This window comes from Dromiciops gliroides, chromosome 4 (genome assembly GCF_019393635.1).
Source record: "Dromiciops gliroides isolate mDroGli1 chromosome 4, mDroGli1.pri, whole genome shotgun sequence".
NCBI lineage: Eukaryota > Metazoa > Chordata > Mammalia > Microbiotheria > Microbiotheriidae > Dromiciops > Dromiciops gliroides.
Window position 1 is genome coordinate 110,316,765 of NC_057864.1, and position 15,079 is coordinate 110,331,843.

Consider the following 15,079-nt stretch of genomic DNA (forward strand, 5'->3'; position numbering starts at 1 on the left):
GCGGTGGCCATGTGAGTAGGGAGGAGAACAGATCAGAGAGATATTATGGAGGTAGAAACAAATAAGAAATGACAACAGATTGGATATTTGGAATGAGGTAGAGTAAGGAGTTAAAGTTCATTCCAATGTTGTGAATGTGGGTGACTACATGGATGATAGTCCCCTCAATAGAAATAGAAAAGACCCAGAGAAGAGCAGGTAGGGCAGGGGAAGAGAGAGTAAGTTCTGTTTGGTACATGTTGAGTTTGAGAGGCCTACAGGACCTCATAATGTTCAATTGGCAGTTGATTGCAACTCGGGAGAGAAACTAGGGTGATAGATCTCTAGAAATAGACAATAAATCTATATATAGATATAGACTACAAGCAGAAATCTGGGGGTCATCTGCATGGCTGTGATAATTGAACCCAAGGGAGCTGGAATGAGAGATTGTAGAGAAGAAGAGGACCGAGTGATTCTTCTCTGCCCCCGATGCCGCTCGGTCTGGGACACTGCTACCACAGTGTGGCACAGGCTTCCGTAGCCTTAGGGTATGGCTCTCCCAGAGGTGAGTGAAAATGGCTCTTGTCAGCTTGAGTCTATAATATCCACAAAAGAGTCCCCACACTGACCTGCCTTACCACCCCCTTTTCCTCTGCCAATCCATACCCAGCCTTTCCTTCAGGCCACTGCTGAAAATTTCTTCCAGGAAGCTTTCCCTAATTAGTCATGCCCCTAATCAGATCAGTCCTCCACTCTGCATCCCTTTGGGATTCAATCACTTAGCTCACACAGAGCTAACTCGCCCAAGTTTTCATGGTGTTATTCTCTAAGTCTGAGGTCTGTTTAATTATGTAGAATCATAGGTTTGAGAACCAGAAGGAACCTTCGACGTGGCAGAGTGAGATTGTAGACACTGATTCCTGCCAAGGCTAACACCTCTTCAAGCACTTTGCTTTTAAAGTCTCTACCTTGGTCAGAGTGAATCCTGTCAGGTAAGCTGCACACTGGAAAAATACTTCTCCCACAACATCTTATGGAGTGTAAAAACTTTCTGGTGGCTACTCATAACAGGTAAAATGGCTTTCCTAATCCCTACATTTATTTCAGCTCCTTCCTTTTACTGATGAAGAAAGAAGCCCAGAGAAATAGAGACTTGTCCAAGGTCATACAGGTAGTAAGTGGCAGAACTAGGATTTATGCCCAGGTCCTCTGACTCCTCAAACAGTACTCTGATCCATATTTGTGAGCAGCATTCTTTCTCTTTCTTCTCCCCTCCCCCTCCCCATCCTACTAGAAACTCTCTGACAGCAGGAACAATGTTTCCATGTGATACAGTAAGTCAGTCAGTTAGTCAACAAGTATTTATTAAGTATTTACCCTGACACTTGACATGTACTATCTGTGTGACCCTGGGCAAGTCACTTAACCCCAATTGCCTCACCAAAAAAAAAAGTATTTACTCTGAACATTCAGAGGTTAGCACAGTACCTGGCACAAAGATAGGTTAAAAAAAAGTCTCTCTCAAGAAGCATCCCAATGGGGAAGATGACATAAATAAGTAAGGACATACAAGATATTGAAAGAGTAGTTGTTCAGTTGTTTCTGACTCTTCGAGACACCATTTGGGGTTTTCATGGTAAATATACCGGATTGATTTGCCATTTTTTTTCTCCAGCTCATTTTGCAAATAAGGAAACTGAGGCAAAAGGGGTTAAGTGACTTGCCCAGGGTCACACAGCCAGTAAGAGTCTGAGACTGGATCTGAACTCAGAAAGAGGAGTCTTCTGACTCTAGGTCCAACACTTTATGCACTACACCACTTAGCTGTCCTTATCAAGAGTAGATAAAGATAATCTGAAAGAGGAAAGGCCTTAGCAGCTAGGAGTACCTGGACAGGAACTGGTCTCCCGTAGAAGGGAGACTTGGAACTGAGTCTTAAAGAAATCCAGGGAAGCTCTAGCTGGAAGTTGCAGGTGAGGAGGGAGAACATTCCAACTAGGGGAGACCACAAATGCAAAGAATATTAGATTTGGAGTCAGACGACCTGGGTTCAGATTCTAAGAGACCAATTGAAAACCCGGTGACTTTAGCAAAGTCACTCTCTGTGCCTCAGTTTCCCCGACCATCAGAGGTCCTTAACCTAGAGTCTGAACTTGGCTTTTAAAAAATCTATTTTATTAAACTGTATTTCATCATAACTGGTTTTCTTTGCAATCTTCTATTTTATTTTATTCATTTAAAAACATGCTTCTGAAAAGGGATCCCAAGACTTCACCAGACTTTCAAAGGGGACTGTTCAGAAGCTCTTGTAGGTGATCTCTAAGATTCCTTCTGGCACCCTATGACACTAGATATAGACAGCCTTGGAGCTTCTCTGGCTAGGAACACTTTCTCCCTCCTCATAAGACCGGGAGCTCTCTGAGGGTAGGACAAGGCAGGGCAGGGACAGTGGCTCTCATTGAATAAAAAGCTACCTTTCCCCTTCAATTTCCTCTCCACCCCCTCAAGCATCCAGTGTACAGCTCAGGGCTCTGTTTCCTAGGGCCACTGAGCACAGGGGCGTGACTAATCACCCCCTAACTTGATATTCCCTGTGGCTGGGTTGAGGAAGGGAGAAAAAGCCCTGCCAACCCCCCTGGATGTGGCTGTTTTTTTCAAGCAGCTGTCTGGTCCTGCAGGCAGTGGGGCATTGTGCTTAGCAAAACACTCCCCATCTGCAGTCTGGCCTTCTTGGCAGCCCTGGCTGCCTCAGGCCTGGCTCTGGGGTGAGCCGTTCCTCCCATCCCTCTCCAGGGGATCTATTCCTCCACCTCCTCCTCCTTCTCCACCCCCCCACCCCACCCACTTCTAGCTAACAGGAGCCAGCATCACACACCAGGCCTGGCCATTGCAGTGGGCTGACCTATTTAATTAAAACAGCAGTTTCCCAAATGCAGCCACTGGTTGGATATTGTATGGGGGTATTCCTGGCTCGGCCTACCTCTGCGGTCTCTGTCTATTCCTGGCTGTGTGTGTGTGTGTGTGTGTGTGTGTCTTCTCCTTTTTCCAACATCTGTGTCCAGAAAGGAAGAAAAATCCTGTTTGGACTGGCCTCCTTCCATCAGTCATTTTTTTCCCCCTCCCTTTGAAACGTCTTGTCTAAAGCAGAGTCAGTTACATAAACATTCCACCTCTTTCCATAAATTGGCTGCAGTTTTAAACAATAGAGTTACTGTGAAGAGGGGAAAAGAGCCCACAGCCACACCCCACAAGTGCTGGTCACCGAGCCAAACAGAACCAGAGACACGTTCTTTGAAAGTACCAAAGAGGAAATCCAGAGTCGTCAGGCGAGACCTTTTATGTTGTGCTTGGAAAGGTTCCCTCCCTGTCCTCTCTCCTCCCTCCTCCTCCTCCCACTCCCACTCTACTCTCCTTTCCCTCCCCTGCTCCTGATCCCTTTAGCTCTGAGATGTTTGGAGCGGCTGCTGAATTTTCGCTTTTCTTCCCAAGCCCCCTCCTGACAGTGTGTGTGTCAGCGGGCACCCTTCCCCGTGTGGAGAAGAATACGTGTGTATGTTGGCTTTATCAAAGTCTCCTTGGTGTGATTCTTGGAGGCTTCCCCCCTCCCTGAGTTCTTGTTGCTTTTTTTCTCCTTAAAAATAGATACAGGCAAACGTCCATAATTCAAACCAGTTGATGATGGGGGCAGGGAAGGCCAAAATGACTTTAGTGAAGGTCTGACTTAGAGAACATTTTTAAAAAATGTACAGTTGTAATACTTTCAAGTGTGAATGGTAATTGGACGTGGTCTAAGAGGTGTCTGCAAGTAGAAATCCTGCTGGGCTTCCTTTAATGAATAGATAAGAATCATATGTAATCTCTTGTTAACTTGGTAGAAGGATGGTGGGCAGCTAAGTGGTGCAGTGGATAGATTAGCCGGGTCTGGAATTCAAATCTGGCCTCAGATTCACTTAACCCTGTTTGCCTCAGTTTCCTCATCTGTGCAATGAACAGGAGAAGAAAATGGCAAACCATTCCAGTATCTTTGCAAAGAAAACCCCAAAAGAAGTCACAAAAAATCAGACCCAACTGAACAACAAACGAGAGAAGGATGGTCTAAAAATGCTAAAGTAGTTGGAAACAGATTTTTTTTTTTTTTTTGTGGGTGGAGGTTGGGTTTTTTTTTCTTAACAAGGTAAGGCGGGAGGCAACATGACATAGAGGGTTTGGCTTTGGAACCAAGGAGCCTGGCTGCAAATCTGAGCTCTGAGACTTTAGTTGAACAAATCAGTTAAACTTGCTTTTCTGGGCTCCTGTTTTCTCATCTGTGGAATAAGAGAATAGTCCCAAGCTTCTCTACAGTCTCTTTTCTGGATCCTACCATTCCTCAATCTGAGTTATTCATTCACTTAAGCAAACCTCCTTCTCCACAAAAAGGGCAAAGGCAAATTCTAGCTCATCTCTTTGCCAGAGCTTGTTGCCAGTTCTGAATCTGTGGGGTCTAATTTAACGAGGTTCTATTACATGCTAATAGACTCATGAGCTGTCAGGCCAATCTCACTAGCTTTTCCAAGCAAAGTATAGGGTGGAGTTTCTTTGACTGTTTCAAGTTCAGGACTGAAACCTAAGGGCTAGCCAGATCCCTCCAGAGTCCTAAGGGCTCTTCCAAGGGCCCAAGGTCTGAGGGCATTGGTGTCAAATCCCTTCTTTGGAGGGAAGGAAGGGAGATGAGATTTAGGAAAGGTTTGTGCTGCTCTGACTCTCAGTGGATAATAGTAATGCTCAGTCTTATCATTCAGGGGGACTGAATCCTCCATACAACAGCAACTACAACAATAATAACATTTATTTTATATAATATTTAAGTTTGCAAAGTGCTTTACAAATGCCATCTCATTGAACCTCACAACACCCCTTTGGGGTAGGTGCTATTATTATCCCCATTTTGCAATTGAAGAAACTGAGGCAGACAGGGATGAAGTGCCTTGCCCAAGGGTCACACAGCAAGCAAGTGTCTGAGATTGAATTTGAACTTAGGACTTCCTGACTCCCGGCTGAGTACTTTCCATGGTGCCACCAAGCTGCCTCTAATATCATAACTTCTCATCACATTGACTTGACTAGAATGGAGAATGTGGGAGACTGGAGGAGAACAAAGGCCAGGGAGGCATTGGCTCACTGGGCATATCCTGGGTAATGGGTATAAATCACAGAATGTCCCCACAAAGGCTTAGAATGAGAAAACCTATTAAAGTTGAATTGTAGAGTTATAATGGGCAGCTAGGTGGTGCAGTGAATAGAGCTCTGGGCTTGGAATCAGAAAAACCTGAGTTCAAAAACCAGCCTCTGACATTTACTAGATGTGTGACCCTGGGTTAAGTCATTTCACCTCTGACTGCCTCGGTTTCTTCATCTGTAAAATGGGGATAATAATAACATTTACTTCCCAGGGTTGTTGTAAAGATCAAATGAGATAATAATTGGAAAGCACTTAGCACCTATCATTGGCATCTAGTAAGTGTTCTATAAATGTTAGCTATTCTTAACTATTGTTACAATGATAACTGACATTTATACAGCATTTTAAAGTTTGTAAGGAGGTTTCTATGCATCATTTCATTAGAACCTCACAACAAACTTTTGAGGAAGGTAGTTCAGGTACAGATGGGAATAGGGAGGCTTCCGAGGTTAGAATAATTTGCTCAAGCTTGCACAGCTAATAAGTGTCAGGAGCAAGATTCAAACTCATATCTTCTTGACTTCAAATTCAGCCCTCCAGCCACATTCTGCAACATTCTGTTTTACCATGGAATCTTTCATTTTAAAAATAGATGTCATTGATATCTTTTGTTTTTATATCATTTCTATTTCCCACAGCATTCCTCTACTCCCTCCCTCCCTCCAAGAGACCCATTCTTCACAGAACTTTTTAAGGAGAAAGATAGAAAAATATTAAATCAATAAGAATTTACTAAGCACCTACTATGTGCCAAGCACTGTGTGAATGGGGATAAAAAGGCCAAAACGGCAAACAAGAAGATCCACAAAAACAGTAACCAAGTCTGACATTAAATGTAGCATTCTGCAGCCAAAGGGAGGTGTCTGCTCATATTTCTTCCTTTCACCATCGAATCTTAGTGGTAGAAATGAATCTGAATATCTAACCCTTAGATGATGCATGAATGTACATTATCCTGACATATCCATCATTACGTAAATTTGTGTATGTGAATGTGTGTGAGTATGTGAGTGTGTGTGTGTGTCTTTAAAGCTAGAAAGGTCCTGAAAGGTGATCTAGTCCAACCCTCACCCTCATTTTACAAATAAGGAAACTGAGACCCAGAGAGGTTAAGGACCAAGGTCATATAGGTAGTAAGTGGGGGGAAATCATGATTTGAACTCAGGACCTCTAACTCCAAATCCTCTGGTCATATCAATTCTTCCTTCTCCCTCCTAGGGACTGTGCTTTAGCATTTCCCTCTCCTTCCCCCCATTTCCCACAGCTCTAAATCAATATTTGTGTATTGCATTGCGCATTGCCCTAGGGTCACAAGATAAGGCTTTTGAGCTGCAAAGGACCTTCGAGATTATGGAGTACAAACCACTTACTTTGCATATGACAGAAGTGAGGCTGGAGAGGTTCCCTGCTACTTCCCATGGGTTTCATTTGCTCCCTTTCCATGGTAACAGCATCATCCTGAAGCAGTCAGAGCAGAGGATCTCAGGATAGGTGATTGCTGAGGATGAGGATTCTCCAAGAGGGCTGTTTGATTGACTGATTGATTGCTTAGTTGGCTACCCAACCCTATAATGGGCTCCAGGGGGATATGGAAAAAAGGAGAAAATAAGGTTTCTGTCCTTGAGAGTTTAGGGTTCAATGGAGGGAGAGGAGGAGCTGGTTTTTAACCCTTAAAAGATTCCCAATCTAGGGCACATGAAGCATATAATCAAATTCAAATGAATAATGGTCTAAACTATATTGGTACACATGCTGAAGGTCTAAGGAGTTAAGGTGGGACTGGAACTGGGGTGGGTTACCTGTCAAAGGCTTTCTGGAAGAAGTGAGCTCTTAGCTGGATATGAAAAAGCAAGGAATACGGTTTGGCAATAGTGTTACTATAAGGGAGGGGGAAGGAAATGGTAGTGAGGGTGGAGAGCACAATAGCAGTAGAGTAGTCTATGCTTCATAGCATAATCTAGTGAAAAAGCCAGAAAGATATAAAGAATTTTCACACATCCCTACACACATTCTCTCCTTTCAGAGAGAGCACTACAACAATGAATCATAACTCCTAGTTATAGCTCTGTCCAGCTGCTACTTATTTCCTTGTTAATAAGCTTTTGTTATTATGTGTCTCCTGTTTATTTCATGTATGTGTACTATGACTTCTTATCAGATTGGAACATCCCCAGGGGCAAGGACCAATTTGCCCTATCAGATTGGGAACTCTCTGAGGTTAGGGACTGGGTTTTCCCCTATTTCTGAGCTGCCTACCTGCTGCTGCTCATGCACAGCAAGTATGTGGTATTATTACTTGAATGGATTTGGGAGTTTTTTTCCATATTGGTTGGTTCCCTGTTGGGGAAGGATGGGATAAAGGCAGAGACTCTAGGATTATATTCAAGTCCCAGGGAGAGAGAGACAGAGAGACAGACACAGACCAACAGAGAGAGACAAAGACACATGCACACACACACACACACACACACACAGATGTGTGAGAGAGAAAGAGAGAGAGAGAGAGAGAGAGAGAGAGAGAGAGAGAGAGAGAGAGAGCGCGCACCCCTTCCAACTCCTCAGTCATAAGTATGTCAAGAAGATACGGATCCCCTGCTCCCATCTTTCGCCTCTCTGTCACATAGAAATCTTTCTCCCTGGGTCATAATTAAATGTTATAAGACTTCAGTCTTTTCACAAAAGTCAGGAGGCAAGAATGTCCTTTCAGGTGGTAATGGAGCTGAATTTAGAGGCAAGAGAAACTGGAGTTGGCCCAGCTCAAAGATGGTGATTGGTTTGGTTGGGGGGGGGGGCGGGGGGAGGTTTTCTTTGCACATGGGGATGATTAGCTTTCCCATTCCTGAAGCTCCTGAGGCACGAACACTTTCTCTCTAGGCATCCTGTCCAGATGGCCCTGGGGGCGTGGAAGCAAGCAGCCACTTTTTTTTTTTTTTAAGCCTCAACAACAACCACAACAACTGATGCATCAGGGAACGGTATTAGAGAGGAGGCCTTTTCTGTGTGAGGTGTGGGTCTTAAGGGGGTAGAATTTTATCAAAGTCTTCCCCACCACACTTCCCGCTCCCATCCCACACAGTAGCCCAAAGCCAGGCATCCCCCAGGAGCTGGGAGGGCAGTAATGCAAGTGAGGATTGAGTTACCCGTATGATTTCTATTAGTGCAGGGCAAGCTGGGAGGCAGGGGGAGGAGAGAGCCCAGCAGCATATTCTGTCTTTGGTGCCAAGCTGCTCAGAGGAGGCTGATGTATTTGATTTCAACTCTCTCCTTCTCTGTCTGTCTGTGACTCTATATCTCCCTCTCTAACTCCATTCAGTCCTCCCTTTCAAATTCTCTACCTCTTCCTCTCTCCCTCTCTCCCTCCCTTTCTCTTGTTTTTTGTCTCCCGTTCTAAAACACACACACACACACACACACACACACACACACACACACACACACACACACACACACCCTTCTCTGAACTAGCTCTTTCTTTCTAGCTGGTTCCTCCTCCCTCCCTCCCCCATGAGACTAGCATAGTAACATGATGGAAAGATCATTGGATTTGAAATTATGGAACCTTATTTCCAATCTTCTATAATGGTATAATGGTAGACCTAGAGGATTTCCTTAATTTTTTTGAACCTCAGTTTCCCCAAGAGTAAATTGAGGAGATTAGACAAGATGATCTTCAGGGTCCCTTCCAGCTCTAGATTTATGGATCCTCTGACCATCTATCTCTCCTTCTCTGACTCTTGTCTTTCCTCTCATGCTTTCTAAACAGATGGATGAGCATGAGCTCTCTCTTGAGACCTGTCCCCTGACTGTTCCTGGAAGAATCTGTGTGGTCTAAAAAGAGCACTGGATATTTTGGGAAGATAACCCTGACATTCCTTCAAGCTAATTTCTTACTTCTCATTGCCAATCCTCTAGAAAGAGAAGTCTGCACTCTCTGCTTCTATTTCCTCACCACCCACTCATGGTGCCTTCTATCCTTACCGTCACCCTAGCAATCTGCCTTCTGTCCTCACTACTCTGTCGAAACACATCTCTCCAAGGTCACTAATGATGGCTTCTTCTTGATGAATCTTTTATGTCTTCATCCTCCTTTGACACTGTGGACAGCCCCTACCTTCTAGATATGACCCTCTACCTACCTCCACCCCCCAGCCCCACTAGCTTCTTCCATGGTTCTCCATTTAGTCCTCTGTCTAATCCTCTTTCTCCCTTACCAGTCCCCTTTCTTCCTGCCCCTTAAATTTGGATACACTTTCCCATGGGTTATCATACCACTTTTGGGTCAAGGAACACATATATGGATAATGTGTAATCAGGGAACATGCACAGAAGAATGTATTGCATCCTTACTATATGCTGGAGCCTGTAAGAGATATTATATAGAGACAGGCCCCATTCTCAGGAACTCATTCTGTAGCCAAGATATTGTATATAAGACAAATGCGTATATTGAAACCCAAGTAGAGCAGCATCTTCTATTCATATACTGTAGATACTATATTTGTCTGGCTTTGTACCACTACTATCACCATTTATGGAAGCCTTTGACACATGATGAGACCACAATTGAAAAAAAGCCTTAAGTTTACAAAGTATCTGAAAAGTAAAAATCTCGGAGAACTTTACACAGTGAAGTATTTATAAAGGATGCCCAAAGAAGGAAGTAGGTCTCAAACGTTTCTAACATACAAAGGCTAGAGACTTTCGGCCATACAGGTCAGTAGCTCAGTACCATGCCAAGGAAGCTGTGAAAGGCGGAACAGAGAACTGGTAAGGCAAAATTGTTTGTTCGGAGATGTAGTTTGGAGAGGTGAATCAGCTGCCAATTTCCATGCCCCATGCTTAAACAGGCAGCATTTCTCTCAGCCAATACCCAGGGTCACCCTACTTGTGACAGAAGAGATGTGCAACCAATTAGACGTGTCTCTCTATCAAACCCAAGGCCTTCCCCTTTTCAGATGAGCTGACCTGGTGTAGAAGAGGTACAACCAGGGCAGCTAGGTGGCACAGTGGATAAAGCACCAGCCCTGGATTCAGGAGGACCTGAGTTCAAATCCAGCCTTAGACACTCAGACACTTGACACTAGCTGTGGGACCCTGGGCAAGTCACTTAACCCCCACTGCCCCACAAAAAAAAAAAAAGAAGAGGTATAACCTCAGCCATTCCTTTCATATATTAACTAAGAGGACTGGTTGAGAGCTGATGAAGCTGGGGTCTCCCACTCCAAGGGCAGCCTCTTTGTAGGACCATTGTTTATCCTACTCTTTCCTCCTACCATGGCCTGAAGATCATGAAAATGTCTAGGGTTTGGTTGTATCCTTTCCATGTGGTTCCTACTCTATGCTCTCACTTCAGGTTGACTTATTTTAGGTCTTGGGCTTTCCCTTGTATAAATGCACCCTATTATGGGCCCATTATTTTCTGCATTACTGGCTAGTCAGACTCCTTTGTGAAAATTCTGAATTCTTAGACTGCCAGAATGGGCAAGTGTCTATCAATGGGGTATTTGTAGTTTAACAGCAGATTTTTTGAAGTCTGATAGGAGAGGTTTCAAGACTCCAGGAAAGAAAAATGTTAAGCATCATGGGAAAGGGGGGGAAACAAAAGGAAGGGAACAAAGATCCAAAATGTGTCAGATACTGTGCTAAATATTTTAGAAAAATTTCATTTGTTCCTCACAACAACCCTGGGAATTAGGTGCTATTATCCTTTTTTTTCCCCCAGGGCAATGGAGGTTAAGTGACTTGCCCAGGGTCACACAGCTAGTTAAGTGTCAAGTGTCTGAGGCTGGATTTGAACTCAGTTCCTCCTGAATCCAAGGCCAGTGCTTTATCCACTGCGCCATCTAGCTGCCCCCTATTATCCACTTTGTAGTTGAAGAAACTGAGGCAGACAAAGGTTAGGTGACTTGCCCAGAGTCACACAGCTAGTTGGTGTCTGAGGTTATATTTTAATTCAAGTTTTTTCAACTCTAAGCCCAACTCTCTGGCCACAGAGCCACTTAGCTATCTCATGGGGTGTGAAAGAGTTTGGAGGGAAGGGTAATAGCTGATGTCCTAGTGATCCTTAAATTGCACCGCATAAAGTTCTTTTACGTGTTTTGAAGCTCCTTGGACAATAAAAATTAATTTTCCAGTAGTTTTTCCCACCAAGTCATTCCTTTTTTTAAAACTTGTTTTTCAGGACAATGACAGTTAAGTGACTTGCCCAGGATCACACAGCTAGTAAGTGTCAAGTGTGTCTGAGACTGGATTTCAACTCAGGTCCTCCTGAATCCAAGGCTGGTGCTTTATCCACTGTACCACCTAGCTGCCCCAAGTCATTCTTTTTTTTTTTTTTTAGTGAGGCAATTGGGGTTAAGTGACTTGCCCAGGGTCACACAGCTAGTTAAGTATTAAGTGTCTGAGACCGGATTTGAACTCAGGTACTCCTGACTCCAGGGCCGGTGCTCTATCCACTGCGCCATCTAGCTGCCCCGCAAGTCATTCTTAATATTGAAAACAGGTATACTGTTGCCAAACTCTCAGGAAATTTCCTCTTTGGATTATGAATACCAAAACTTACTCACTATTTCCTCTACTTAGGGTTGCAAAAAAGGCAAACTAAATCCACAGAACCTGGTGCTCTTTGTGTATAGTCCTGAACTAGAGCATAAAATGATGATATTAGAAATGAGAACATGTAGTATCCAGTCATAGGAAACGAAATATCAAGATGAATAGCAAAGTAACTAGAGAACAATTATATGGTAATTTATTAACAAGCACAAAAACACAGAATAACAGAAAGTTAGAGTTGGAAGGGACTTTGTAAATAATTCACTCTGACACCCTCATTTTACAAATAAGGAAACTGAGGCCTCCAAAAGTGAAGTGACTTCCTCAAGATCACAATGACAGTAAAAGGATTTGAATGGAGGCCTTCTGGCTTTAAGTTTGGTGGTTTTTCCATTATAATGAAACATCACAATTATACTTCCAAGTAAATTGTAGGACAGAAAGCAAAGAATCAAACAGAGGGGCAAAGTTAATCCTAGGGATATGTTAGTGGAATTGTATCCACTAACATGCTAACGTAGCTTCTTAGGTTAGTAGCAATCCTGGAGGGGGTAGTGGAAAGAGTATAGGAGTAGGAGTCAAGAGACTAATATGAGCCCTGCCACTTTATTTTTTATGACTGAGGGTAAACCATTTCCCCTTCCTGAGCCTCAGCTTCCTCTCCTGAAGGGACGGGGGCAGATGATCTTGGCCACTTCCAGCTTTGTTTTTATTCAAAAAGTCTTTACTTTCAGAGAATACTTTGAGATGCAACAATGATCTGAGGTTGATATTTCTGAAAAACTTTTTTTAAATCCAAGGAATTGGTGTATTCTATCACCTGGTAATCCTTTCTTAGAAAAGCTAAGCTGCTTAATAAATCTCAATGGTAATGGATGGAATCAGACAAGAGGAGGAGAATTTGTTTGACTTTCTAAAGCGCTTGATTTAATTAGGCTTTTAATATTGCTTTTGTAACAGAATTAGTCCATTCAGGGTTTTTTTCTTCCTATCAACAGCTATAAAATTATAAGCTGCTTTGGGATTTAGGAAATGGTAAGATTGTTGTTTGCAGGTTGCAGCTCCCAACATTTTTGGACTGGTGTCTGGGATGCCAGTCAAAAATCACCTTGCTGTGGTGCAACTATTCAAAATGTCTTCAGAAATCACAAGGAGCAACCTCTTGGTAGAAATGTGGGTGTTGGCAAGTGTGGAATATTGTGTATAGAGTCAGATGTCCTTGCTTTGACCCTTGGTTTTGCTCAGCTGCTTTTTCTTTTCAAAAGGAAGGCATCTATGGGAGTATAGATGGGGAGATGGGGTGTATAATAAAAGAACTGGGGTTTTTTAGATGCAAAAATTTTAAAAAGTCCAACCCAAAAGACATCTGTTAAAAATTTGGAAATGAAGAACTTGTCAATAGCCAAAAAGAAAAAAAAAAACATTTAGTACCTGGTTACACCCACACAACCTGGTTCCCAACTATCCTAATCTTTACTACTTCTTATATTACCAAGTGAGTCTCAGATGTTTTTCACATGCTTTTCCTCACTCCTACCCCACCCCAACATGATAGTTAGATTTAGATAGATAGATAGATAGATAGATAGATAGATAGATAGATAGATAGATAGATAGATAGATAGATAGATAGATAGATGAATGGATGGATGGATAGTGAGACAAACATCCATTACTAATGGACAAAGAGATTGTTCCACTGTTCAGGTCTCAAAGACTTCCTGGGGAAGCTTTACAGGGATCTCAACTCACTGAAGCTATTCCCTAGGCCAGTGATCTTCAAAATGAGAGATAGCAGGACTTTACACCTAAGAGCGTCTCGGTCTGAAATCAAGGTGTGTGTGATCAACCAATCAGAAAGAAGGAAGGTAAGTCACAACCCAACAACAAGCATTTATTAAACATTCTCTATGTACCAGGTCCTGTGCTAAGCCCTGAAAATACAAAGAAAAGCAAGAACTGTGCCCACTCTTAAGGAGTTCATAGTCTAATAGAGACAACATGAAAATAACTGTGTACAAATAATGCAGAATAAATGGAAGATAATCAACAGAGAGAAGGCACAAAGCCTTAAAAACAATCAGGAAAGGCTTCTTATCAGAGATAGAATTTTATCTGGGACTTAAAGAAGCCAGAAAATGTCACTGGATTGCAAAGCAGGGAATAAGTTGTAAGAAGACTGGAAAGGTTAGGATGGGGTCAGGCGATATAGAACTTTTCAAGCCAAAAAAGAGGAATGAATATATATTCAATCCTGAAGGCAAAAGGGATCCACTGAAGTTAACTAAATAGGAGTATAACATGTCAGATGTGTGTTTTAGGAAGCTCAGTTTAACAGTTGAGTGATAGGTGAACGGAAGTGAAGAGAGACTTATGGCAGGCTGAATAACCAGAAGGCAGTATTCCAGATGTGAGGTGATGAGGGCCTGTACCATCCTGGTACTAGCATCAGATTTGGGGTAGGAAGAAGGAGAGAGGGAATGAGAAATGTAAAATGACACTTCTTTGTTAGTTTAGGTAACTGGGAGGATAATGGTGCTTTACAAAACTCTTCTTATAAAATAGTTATGAATATTTTTGTGGGACATTCTGTAAGAATTAAATGAAGTAATCCAGCAAGACCTCATATGCTTACTACTGTCTGTAAGACTTTGTATAAATGTCTTTATTTTACGACTTTTGCTGAATACATGATTTTAAATGAAATAAGTTACAACTTTGAAGATGTATACACAATATAATAATCATATGTGAACTTAATTTTGGTGTTGAACTTTTAAAAATTTGAACAAAGGTTTGTAATATCTAGCTCAACACCAGACAAAGTCTTAAATCTGGTTCTGCATTGAGTTTGTCTGGTTTTTGTTTGTTTGTTTGTTTGTTTTTGCAGGGCAATGAGGGTTAAGTGACTTGCCCAGAGTCAAACAGCTAGTAAGTGTAAAGTGTCTGAGGTGGATTTGAACTCAGGTCCTCCTGAATCCAGGACTCCTACTTTTTCTACTGTGCCACATAGCTGCCCCATTATGTCTGTATTTTGAGGTAAAATAAGAAAAAAGTGAAAATGCTCACTCATACAAATGTATTGGAAGATGGTAAAATAATTATACAAATTCTTTTCCTAAAAATGGAAATTCATTAAAAAATCCTTTTATCCACCTAATCAATGGATGAAAATGAATAGTCATGACATAAAATATTTTCTTTTCTACTGGACAATGACAAGTACTATATTAAATGATAAATGAACTTAAAATTCAGTGGGATATATTGCTTCATTTTAAACAATGTATATAAACTTGACTTTGTCAGGAAAAATTCCCTTCA